Source organism: Cavia porcellus, unplaced genomic scaffold (assembly GCF_034190915.1).
Source record: "Cavia porcellus strain 051 isolate PalLab524CR breed Dunkin Hartley unplaced genomic scaffold, mCavPor4.1 scaffold_16, whole genome shotgun sequence".
Classification (NCBI taxonomy): Eukaryota; Metazoa; Chordata; class Mammalia; order Rodentia; family Caviidae; genus Cavia; species Cavia porcellus.
The window spans coordinates 59,850,472-59,862,732 of record NW_026947499.1 but is presented as its reverse complement, the minus strand read 5'-3'; the positions used below and the strand labels follow the sequence as shown (position 1 = coordinate 59,862,732).

Genomic DNA, 12,261 nt, shown 5'->3' with positions numbered 1-12,261 from the left:
TTTTGATTGGTGAACTATTCCCACTGGGAGCGTTTTTTTTTTTTTTCTTTCTTTTTCTTTCTTTCTTTCTTTTTTTTTGGACTTTGAGGTGATCCAGTGCTTAACCAGCAAAATGCTGCCATTCTGGAGAGTTTTTATATTCCTATCTATCTATCTGGGTTAGTCTATGATTCAGAAAATGTGAGAGTATGCACGGTAACATTGGTATTCATTAAAAATTTTTTTCTTTGGTTAAAGAGAAGATGAGCTTTCTCCACAGGGAAGTGTTTCCTTGCATAGATAACCAACAAAAGGAGTGTAGAAGTTTTGGGGAGTAGGAAGTAAAAGTATTGCTGCATGGATTGACGTTGGCTTCCTGGAGTGCTTGAGTGGGAGAGGTTTGGTATGCACAAAATGTTCTAGCACAGATACAGCTCATCAGAGGTGGATGGAAAAAGTGATACAGGGTACCAGAGAGTCTGTTACAGGAGCCTAAATAATTGATTTCACCATGTGTTCCACGAGTTGGAATATGATTCAAGTGGCAAATTGGAATATTACATTTCCTAGGTAAGCGGCTTAGGCAGGGGCATGCCATTATCTGGACTGATTAGGGTCAGGCGTAGGACTTCTGTTTATCTACTGTGAAAGAGAAACTCTCTTATTTGCTGCACAACAAGTTATGGAGATATGAGATTGGAAATGCTATTGTCTTGCAGCCCTGTGAATCGGGTTTCCATGAGGAGATTCTGGGCAGAAGAAGAAGAGTTGAGGGATGAAGAGTACAGTGACATCGTGAGTGTTGCATCCAACAAAACTACTTAATTCTTAAGAATTAAGAATACTTACCACTCAAATACTTAATTCATAAGAGCCAAGAATTCCCTTCTCTACCTTAACCCTCCCTACTGCAACTCAGGTTTCCCTGCATGACAGATACAGAACCTCTTTCAAATTGCATATGGCCTCCAAGAATGCATGAGAATCGAACTGTCTTTCTTAACAGAAAGCAATCATTCGCAAATGAGTATTACCAGACCTAAGTTCCACTGTCAGTCAGTGTGAGACCCAAGGATCTGCTGAGTTGCAAAATCTGTTCTCATCCACCTGCCAACATCACTACTTTCCCTGGCAACTGTGGCATCAGATCACTTGATCTGTGGCTTGGAATCCATTTCTGATACTTTTATTGAAAGCTTGGTTATTGATTTAAAAGAGACTTTTTTGGGGTGACCTTTGCCTGGTTTTTCAGTGCTCGTAACAGAAGTGTTTCTGCTTATTTTTCTTGGGCCACTATTAATTTGTTTATGAATTTACTCCTTAGCATATGCAATTAATGCTTCCCTAACTCTCTTGGTTCTATAGATTTGCCTATAATGGTAAACAGTTTTTGGGAACATGGCTGTTTTTCTGCCTGGGGTTTTTTTCTGCACTGTAGACTAGTTCCACAGAAGGCACAGGCAACTTTACTTGCTTCGTTCTCTGATGGGTCATTTTGGTTCGTTTAATCTGATATCAATATAGCCACTTGAATTATCTTTGGCTTGTGACTTCAGAGGTTCAGTTCATGGTCAACTGGCTCCAAGGCAGAGACATAATGGTGGAAAGATCTGGAAGAACAAAGCCACTCAGTTCATAGGTGCTAGGAAGCCGATGGTGAAACTTTTACAGCTTTTTTCAGTGATAACAAAAGGCTGGCTATGGCACATGTGCTGTAGATTCATCAATATTGGTACAGCAGAAGAGTTCCAGGGAGTTATATGCCCCCTGAAGTCTTTATGTGCTAGGATTACAGGTGTGTGCCACCATGCCCAGCTTAGTCTCTGCTTTTTAACTGGAATATTTAGTTCACTGTCATTTAATGTAGTTATAAACAGAGCCATAACTTTATAATTGTTATGTTTTCTCTTTTTCATTCCTCTATTGTTCCTTTTTACTTATTTGAAAAGTTTTAAAAGTTACATTTTGTCTATTGACTTTTTAGCTACACACCCTTGAGGGTTTTTCTTTTCTTTTTTTTTTTTTTTGACACAAAGTTTCACTATGTGGTTCAGGCTGGCCTGGACTCACTATGTAACCCAGGCTGCCCTTGAATTTATGACAATCCTCCTGCCTCAGCCTTCCAACTGCTGCGATAGACCACTTTGTGTTATGTGCACACATACATATAAATATATATTTTTATGAATGTTCATGTTAAAATATAGAAACTATGCAGCATGTATCAATTAGCCATCCCTTTCTACCCTTTATGCTACTAGTCAATAATATATTACAACTGTATATTATAAACTCCAAAAGATTATGCAGTAACATTTGCTTTAAATAGTAATATGCATTTTTGAAGAGGGAAAATTGGTCTTTCATATTTATCCATAGTAACAATTTCTAAAGCTCTTTATTTTTTCCTGAAGCTCTGAGATTTTAGTTTCATTTTTCTTTTGTTTTATAGAAGTTTCTTTGGCAATTGTCATGGTGTGCTTCTTTTAGTTTTCTATTGTATGAACATGCCTTTTCAATTGCTATGCCTTTATGCTTGAAAGGATATTTTCACTGTTTATAGGATTTTGAGTTAATGGGGTTTCTCCTTAGCACCTTAGACACACAGCCCTGTTCTCTGATCGCCATGGTTCTTGCTGAGAAACTGCTGTGTATTTGAGTAGTTTTCCTTCCATATACAACGTGGCATTTTTCTCTGATTATTTTTAATATTTTTTCTTTATTATTGCTTTTCTCAGTTGAACTCTGAGTGTAGATGAGAGGTTTCCTCTGGATGTAGCCCTCTGAGTATCTTTGGTATATAAATTACATCTCACAAAATTTCAAAGATTTTGGATATTATAGTTAAAATAATTTCCTCTTCATTTGCTCTCTGCTTTCTTTTGGGAATCTGGTTATACGTATTTTAAATCTTCTGTTATCCCACATTTCTTCTATCTTTTTCTTTTTCTGTCAGTACTGGGTATTGAATCTTGGGCCTTTGCACTGAGCTACATCACCAGCCCCTTTTTATTTTTTATATTGAGATAGAGTCTTGCTAAGTTGTTAAGCTACCAACCTGAGCACCAATTTGCTAGCTTTCTGCCTCAGTTTCTCAAAGTACTAGGATTATAAGCGTCCACACCACACTTGATTATGTATATTTTTTTTTAAATCTTAAAAGAAATCTGTACTTCAGTTTGGATAATATCTATTGGCCTACATGTAGGTTCAATAGTTCTTTTTTTTTCCCTCCATTTACTGTGATGTCTATTGAGTTAGATTTTTATTTTCAAAGTTACATTTTTTGATGTAAGAAATTCCTTTTGATTCTTTTCCATAGCTTCTAAGTTTTTATTGCGATCCTTTATGTTTTCATTAATATATTTTCTATTTCAATAAACAAAGCTATACAATCTGCTTTTAAATCGGTGTCTGCTAATTGCATCATTTGTATCATTTCAGAGTTGATCTTGGTTCCTGGACTTGTCTTTTGAAAATTAGTCTTAGGGGCTGGGGATTTAGCTCAGTGGCATAAGTGGTCGTGAGTTCGATCCCTGGTACCGATAAAAATGAAAAAGACAAAAAAAAAAAAAAAGAAAATTAGTCTTATTTCTAAATTTGTTGAACATTTAGATTGCATCCTGAACATTGTTAAATGTTATGTAGTTAAAATTCTAGATTCTATTGTATTTCTCCAGAGTGTTAATTTTTTTTTGAAGAATGAAAAATTAGCACTGTCAAGCTATAAACCTTTTTTTATTTAAAGAAAAGGAAAACAAAACAGAAAAAGGGTGAAAATAATATGTAATTTCAAAAAAAAAACGAGTAAGAAATCACTAGTTGATAATTACATATTGTCCTCTTACAAATAGATGTTCAAGTTACAAAAGTGAAGCATACAAAGTGAACACTCAAACAGTGAGACTGCAAACACTTCTGTTCAACTATTTAACAAAAACTTAGTAATGTGGTTATCAATCCTATACGCTTAAACATACCTGCAGTTATATCCTTAAGAGCACTTTCTTTTCCTCTCTTTTTTACAATAGCAATTATATATTTTGGGTTACTCCTACATTTCTTATTAAGTTTTACACTAGAGATACAACGTGATATTTATAAATATGATTCTTATTTTTTTCACTAATGAGGATAGCCTCAGTTGTCTCCATTTGCCTATATAGGCCTCAAGATCATCCTTTTTATAGCTGAGTAATATTCCATTATATAAAAATACCACATCTTTTTCATCCACTCTGTGGTTAATGGGCATCTTGGTTGTTTCCAAGATTTAGCTATTATAAATTGTGCTGCTATGAACATGGGTGCACATATATCAGTGATATGACCTTTTCAGTTTTTCTGGGAAAATACCCAGGAGGGGAATAGCTGGATTGAATGGAACTTCCAATCCTAGTCTTCTGAGAATTTTGATTTCCATAGTGGTTGCACCAGTCTACACTCCCACCAACAGTGGAGAAGTGTCCCTTTTTCCCTGCAGCCTAGCCAACATTTGTTATCAGTTGATTTCTTGATGGCAGCTATTCTTTCTGGAGTGAGATGAAATCTCAGTGCTGTTTTAATTTGCATTTTTCTAATGACCAACAATGGTGAACATTTCTTCATGTATTTATTTGCCATTTGTATATCTTCATCTGAGAACTGTATGTTCATCTCAGATGCCCATTTTTGGAGAGGGTCTTTGAGTTTGGGGGCTTGATGTTTTTCAATTCTTTATATGTTCTGGATATAAGTCCTTTGTCTGAGGGGTTGCTGGCTAAAATTCTTTCCCGTTCTGTGGGTTTTCTTTTCACTCTGTTGGTGATTTCTTTGGAAGTGCAGAAACTTTTCAATAATATGAGATCCCAGTTGTTGATTCTTTGAAGTGTTTCCCGTACAGTTGCACTTTGTTCATCAATTCTTTGCCTTCTCCTATGTCTCCAAGACTTCTATCTACCTTGTCTTCCAGTAGATTTAGTGTTTCAATTTTAATATTTAGGTCTTTGATCCATTTAGACTTTAGTTTTGTGCATGGTGATAGGCATGGATCTAGTTTTAGTCTTCAGCTTGTGGAGAGCCAATTTTTCCAACACCATTTATTAAAGAGGATATCCTTCTTCCAGTAAACATGTTTAGCCCCTTTGTCAAATATCAAGTGGCTGAGTGTCTTTGTAGTTGTGCTTGCATCTTGTAATCTGTTTCATTGATCCTTTGGTCTATTTCTTTGCTAGTACCATGCTGATTTTATCACTGTGGCTTTGTAGTATAGTTTCAATTCAGGAATTCAGATGACTCCTGCCTTGTCTTTGTTGCCAAGAATTGCCTTTGCTATTCTAGGTTTCTTCGGTTTCCAAATGAATTTTAGGTGTGTTTTCTCTAGATTTGTGAGGTATGTTTATGGTATTTTGATTGGAGTTGCATTAAATCTGTATAACAGTTTTGGGAGTATGGTCATTTTCACAATGTTGGTTCTTCCTATCCAAGACCAAGTAATATCCTTCCATTTTCTAATATCCTCTTCAATCTTCTTTTTTAGTGTAGCATAGTTTTCAGCATATAGGTCTTTTACATTCTTAGGTCGATTCCTAAGTATTTCATTTTTTTAAATGCTATTGTGAAGGGCAATATTTCTGTAATTTCTCTCTTGATGAGATTTTTGTTTGTGTACAGGAATGCTACTGATTTTTGAGTACTGACTTTGTATCCAGCTACACTGCAAATTTGTTTATTATCTCTCATAGTCTTTTAATGGAGTTTTTTGGGTCTTCTATATAGAGTATCATGTCATTTGCAAATAGTAATAATTTAACTTCTTCCTTTCCCATCTTTATTCCTTTTATTTCTCTCTCTGATTGCTCTGGCTAGTGTTTCCAGAACTATATTGAATAGGAATAGTGATAGTGGACATCCGTTTCTTGTTCCTGATTTTAAAGTGAAGGCTTTTAAAGTGAAAGTTTTTGTCCATTTAGTATAATGTTGGCTGTTGGTTTGTCCTAGATGGCCTTTATAAGATTGAGGTAGACACTGTGTATTCTGGTTTTCTGAAGGGTTTTTGTCATGAACATGTGTTGGACTTCATCAAAAGCTTTTTCTGCATCTATTGAGATGACCATGTGGTTTTTGTTTTTGACTCTGGTGATGTGGTGTATTACATTTATTGATTTGCATATGTCAAAACCTTCCCTGTATTCTTGGGGTGAATCCCACTGGGTCATGATGTATAATCTTAATGATTTGCTGCATTTCCCACTGCAGGGCCTTTTGGGTGAGTCCTGTATTCTTCCGGGGCTGACAAGCCTAGTAGCATTGATGTAGGTCAACTTTTAGTTCCTGCTGTTACTTTATCTTCAGGTTATTCCAGGTCACCAAATCTCCCTATCTACAGTGTTTGTGTGGGCTGAGGCCCTACTGTGTCCCTATTGTGTGCCTGTGTGTCTCATAAGCCTTTTTTATTTTCTCCAAGTTGGGGAAATCCTTATTGGCACACTCCTCACCCTGCCTGATGTTTTCTGTGTGCAGCAAGGGGTCACCCACACTCCTGCCAGACTCACCAAGGTCTTACAGTTAGTTAGAGGGAGCTTTACTACTGGCCCTATTTACCCTCTGTACACCTCTATTTTAGGGGCATACTGACCACACTGACCAGAGCCTGCGGAGATCTTCTCTTTGGGTGAGGCAGATACTGAATGTTCCTTCAAGCTAGCACAGTTCATCTGCTGTATTGCAAGGTTCTGGGAGAAAGGGTGGGAGCTGAAGATCAACAGCAGAGTTAGGTCCACGAGGTAAGGAGTGTCCCCAAGGGGCCAGCAGCTGTCCTGGGTCTGGGCGTCCGCTGGGCATGGGCCAAGGTCTCGGCAGCATGGCATTCCTCAGTGCTCACTGGAGTCACGCAGGAAGCAGGAGGCTGCACGGGCCAGGGTCCGAGGGCAGCAGGTGTTCCCCAGGGCTGGCAGGAGTCGTACAGGAAGCTCTTGGTGGCCTGGGCCAAGGTCCCAGAGTGGTGTGGTGCTCCTCGGTGCCTGCTGGAGTCATGCCTATTTCCAAGTTTTGATCAATGTTTCAAAGCTTCCTTGGTGCACTGGGAATCACCTGGCCCATGTTTGGAGCAGACTGCTGGAAACTGCTTGCCACTTGGAGCTCACTGGATGTGGGCCTGTTGGGCCCTTGGGGACTCCATGTGTCCTTAGCTGATTTCAGACACAGGGTATGGTCTTACTGCTTGGGAGTGAAGTTCTCAGGCTTCCCTGGGCACTGGAATTCAACATGCATGGTCAGGGCCTGGGACTGGATTCTGATCCTGGCTTGCTGTTGGAGTTCATTTGGTGTGGCCTGGTTAGGCCCTGGGGTACCTCCCATGGGTCTTAGGGTGACTTTAGATGCAGAGCTTGATCTTGCCACCTGGGAGCAAAGTTCCAAATTTTCCAGGTGTGCTGAAATTCAACCTGCGTGCAGTCAGGGCCCTGGGCTGGATTCCAGGCCTTGCTTGCTGCTTGAAGGTGGCTGGGCCACCTTCTGTACCTTCTGTGAGTCTTAGGGCGATTTCAGATGCAGGGCGTGCTCTTACTGCCTGGGAGCAAAGTTCCAAGTTTTCTGGTGTGCTCAAGTTGTAAACTTTTTGTCCAGCCACAACTAAGTCAGAGACTTAGATAGGTTTTATAAACAGAATTCAAGCCTCTCTGTTTCTGTCTTTTTTTTCCGGTTCCCTTTACACTTTCCAGGATCTGAAGTTGCTCTGAATTTTGTTTTATAGTTGTCCAGACCAGAAACACTGCTTTCTATTAGAATTTGAGCCACATGGTATATGCTGGTGTTAGAATACCTTCAGGCTAAAATCTGAACAAATAAGAAACTCCTCCTCTTCTAGTCCTTCTTCCAAGTTTTCCTTCTTCCAAATTTTGATTTTTTTCTCAGAATCTGTTTCATTCTTGTTTCCCAGTGACTTCAGGTATTGCTCTTGCATGGTTTTGTTTTGTTTTTGTTCAGAGCTCATCAATAAGTAATGAATCCTTATTTTGAAAGGGTTAGGTCTGACAGGATTTACTTAGCTATCTGAGACATTTTACATGTGGCGTCTTGGTGGGATTGTGCCTGTCACTCTCAATTGTAACCTGATCATTTTATTGACTTCTTGAGTCTGTTTACTTTTCTACCTCCCTACACATCTGCTAAACTGCCCACATCCAACATTTCCTCTCAGGGCCTTTGCCCAGGATGACATAAAGTAAGACTCACTCATTTATTACACGTGTTTTAAAGTTCAGTCTTCTCAATTGTCCTTATAAAAGTACTGTTAGAAGAACTTGGATAGTGTCCTTATTTTATTGACTTTTAGTGTGATAATGTCTTGCCTACAGTATTGTATTCCATAAAGAGCACAATCTGACTTTAAGCATGTTTCTAAAGACTTACAGCAGTGTGTATTCTGAGCCAGTTACTTTACCTCTTTTATTCTTATTCTTTTATTCTTATTTCCTCATATTATAAAATTGGAGCAGTAAAGTCTATAACATGGGTTTGTCAGTAAAATGAAATATAGACATATGACATAGTGCCTACAAAATGTTTGGTATTTGGTCAGGCAGCTTCCACTGAATAACGTGTTCAAGTTCTCAGTGGTTTATAATAACAAATAATTATTTCTTGCCTCAGGCTCATGTTGTCAACTATTGACTGGCTCTTCTGACCCCACCCAGACAGCAGGGCTGAGCCTGCTCCACCTGTCACCCTCCACGGGGACCTACAGGACAATCTTGAGTGTACCTTGCTTTACTTATGGCAGAGAGAACAGGAGCTAGTTTCAAAACTATGTAAGATTTCTAAAACTTTCTGTTTGGGAGTGACATATAGTGAATATTCCATTCAATGAAGCAAGTTACATGTCCAAACCCAAAGTCAGTGGACTAGGGAAATACAGTTTATGCAGAAAAAGAAGGGGAGGAATGATTGCAAACAATAATGCAAACTGCCATGGATGTCATAATTTTGCTTCCATGGTAGTCACTGTTTTCCAACAACTAGAGTAGAAGGTGAGTCACAAAAAAGACATGACTACTTGAAATGGCAAGAGTACAAAGGTGTATTTTATTAACAAAAGAATTCAGACATCAGCCACTATGGCCAGTTGGACAGTATGAACCTTGAGGACTTGGGACGTTTTTATGAATGACAGATGGCCTGAGCTGAGTCCTGAGAGATGCCGAGGATTTGGATAAGGGTCATCGGAAGCCGTGAGAACAAGACAAGCAAAGGCACAAGTTGGACTAATTTGGCCGTTTCTGGTGTTCTTTTGGAGCAGGATCTTTGGAGGCAGAACTTGACTATCAAGCAGGAAGGCCTGAAAGAGGAGGCCTAATGCAATTTTGAGTAAGATTCAAAATTAAAAAGTTGTGTGTGAGAAAGATCGCCCCGGCAGTCCTGTAGGAGGGAGACGGGCGCAGGGAGTGTTCCTCCAGCACACACACAGCAGCCATTCTTCTTTCTTTGTGGGTTTTACACTGGCTCTGTGAGGACAAGTATATGACAAAAATGTGGTGAGTATGACAAACATTTCCTCAATGCATAGTTGAATCCCACCAGTAAGCAAAGAGAATGGTCTCTCTTGTTTTTCTCTCAATCACCTGTCTGACCAAATGAAGAGCAGGCTTGGTCGGAAAGAGCTTCCCACAGAGTTTGGTGTAAGCAGGCCAACATGAACAGATAGTTTGGATGCACAGCGAAACGTTGCAACTGGAGGACAATATTTATGCTCTGTGATTTTTTAGATTTTGCTTCTGAACTAAGGAAGAACCAATTTGAACATAATTTTCTGTTGTGTGCTTCAAAATAGAAAAACGATTTATAAAATTTTCCATCGCTGAACTCTGGTAGCAAAATATAATGCCCAGAAGCTTTTGGAAGTCAGTGACAGTGGCTGTGGTAAGACTCCCATCCATTGCTTTATTGTTTTTATTGTTCTTGTTTTTGGTTAACTAATGACTTCTGAATAACATGTATTATACTAATACTGCTGTATTTCAGATTTTTAAGTTAATAGCAAGGTTCGGATGAGATTATTTGATTTTTAAAATTAATGTATGACTTAGCTAAAAGGAAAAGAACAAATGTAATTTGTACATTTATTAAGCCTTGCATCAATCACTATTTTTTTCCAGATCTATTGCTTCATGTTTATACCATGGAGATGTTATTGCCTTATAATTTATTCAATATTGGAGTTAGTTACCACAGGATAAATAACACTTAAAAATCATATTTCTTTATTGTATAAGAGCACACCAAAAAAATGTACACACAATTTAGCAGTTAGCCATGCTAGAAACTAGAAAGTGATGGACAGCACTTTGGGCACCTCTTGTAATTGCAGAGGCTAAAGGTACCTTGTATTAATCTCTTGATGTCCCACAAAATTTAGCGTTAAAATACTTATAACAGCTTTTCCTTCTCCTGATGTATACATGCTTTTCTCTCTCTCTGTCTCTCCCTCTCTTCCTCTTCGTCTCTGTCATTCTCTCTCTCTGCATCTAGGACCTTTGACATATACTCAGAATTTTAACAATACCAGGCAGTGTATTAAATATTTTGGCACTTGTTGCAATAACTGTATAAAACAGTTGTTATTATCCTCACTGAGGAAGTGAGAAAACTCAGGGTCTGCAAAATGAAAGGAAATGACTCAGGGCTCATAGTTCATAGTGGATGAAGCTGGTGTTCAGCCAAGGTGAGTTTGACCCTACAGCCCAGTGCCCACGCAATCTGCCCTCATTTTTTCATTGCCTGGTTTCCTAAACCTGTGTTTAAGGGACCCAAATTCCACATGAAACCTAGAATTTCTATTTTTGTTAACAGATGGGGCATGTCAGAAGTTCACATTTCTTATTATTTTTATTGTAAAATAACACAGAAATGGCCTCACAGAAATGTCAAAGTATACATGCTAATGGGTTACAGTGTACCATGTAATGTTCAATCCATGCATAATGTATTGCATAATGTTTAATGTTTAAATGAGGTTAAGCTTACCTCTTCAAACATTTATCACTTCTTTGTGGTGAGAACTTTCATACTCTTTTCTTCTAGCATTTTGAAACGTATAGAATGCTATTATTATTTGTCCTCACCATAGTGTACAGTAGCATGTCAGATCCTCTTGCTCCTATTGAACTGTAACTTAGTACACACTGATCAACCCTTTACTCTTGTGTGCCCAGCAACTAGTAACCACCACTCTATTTTCAACTTGTTCTTTGTTTCTTTCTTTGTTTCTTTGTTTGTTTGTTTGTTTCTTTCTGGTACGGGTGACTGAACTCAGGACTTTGCACTTGCCAGGCAAGTGCTTACACTATTGAGCTAAATCCTATTCCTCATCTGAGTGAGCTCATACTGTACTTGTGTCTCTGGCCTTGCTTTATTTCACTTAACATAATAGCTTCCTGTTCCATCTATGTTATTACAAATGTGAAGATTTCATTTTTTAATTGTCAAGTGATACTCCATTATGATAACAGATCATATTTTCTTATCCATTTGTTAATGGATGAACCTCTCAATTGTTCTTTCCTGGGTTACTGTGAATAGTGGTGCAACAGATGTGGAAGTGAAGATGTCTCTTTGCTTACTCACTTCATTTCCTTTGGGTATATAATCAGCAGTGGGAATGGTGGATCATACAGTAGTTCTATTTTTGGTTGTTTGAGACCCTCCCGTAATGTTTTCCGTAGTGACTGTACCAATTTACCTTCCTCCCACCAGAGTGCCAGTGTTCCTTCCTCTCCACAGCTTGGCCAGCACTTGCTATCTTATCCTTTCTGTATTTGCCATTCTTACTGGGATGAGGCTGTAGTGATTTTGACTTTTATCATAATTAGTGATGCTGAACATTTATAACATAGCTGTTGATCATTTTTGTGTTCTTTTGACAAATGTCTATATTTAGATGTATTGCCCATTTTCAGATGAGGTCATTTGTCTTTCTGGCATTGAGTTTCTTATACATTCTGAATAGCAATACCATTTTGTAGATCGTCTCTGCCTGCTGTTGAGTGTTTCCTTTGTTGGGCAATAACTTTTTAATTGATTTAATCCCATTTGTTTATTTTTGCCTTTGTTGCTTGTGCTTTTGGGTTATTGTCCAAAAAAAAAAAAATCCCTTTAATCCTAATGTTAAAGTATTTCCTTTTAGTAGTTTATTGTAGTTTCAGGTCTGTAATGATGTTTCAGGTCTGTAAACATGTAGGTCTGTAATTCATTCTGAGCTGGTTTTTTTTTTTTTTCTTATGGGAAGCAACAGGGGTCTGGCTGCAT

General features: G+C 38.3%; 1 protein-coding gene across 2 annotated transcripts in view; it reads left to right on the top strand.

Moving 5' to 3' along the window:
* Window positions 1-753: 753 nt before the first annotated feature.
* Filip1 (filamin A interacting protein 1) overlaps window positions 754-12,261 on the top strand; it is a 223,602-nt gene continuing 212,094 nt past the window's right edge. For both annotated transcript variants that reach the window (XM_063226903.1, XM_063226901.1), the window contains exon 1: window positions 754-774. The gene's annotated coding sequence lies outside the window, so the exon portion shown is untranslated. The remainder of the gene's footprint in view (window positions 775-12,261) is intronic.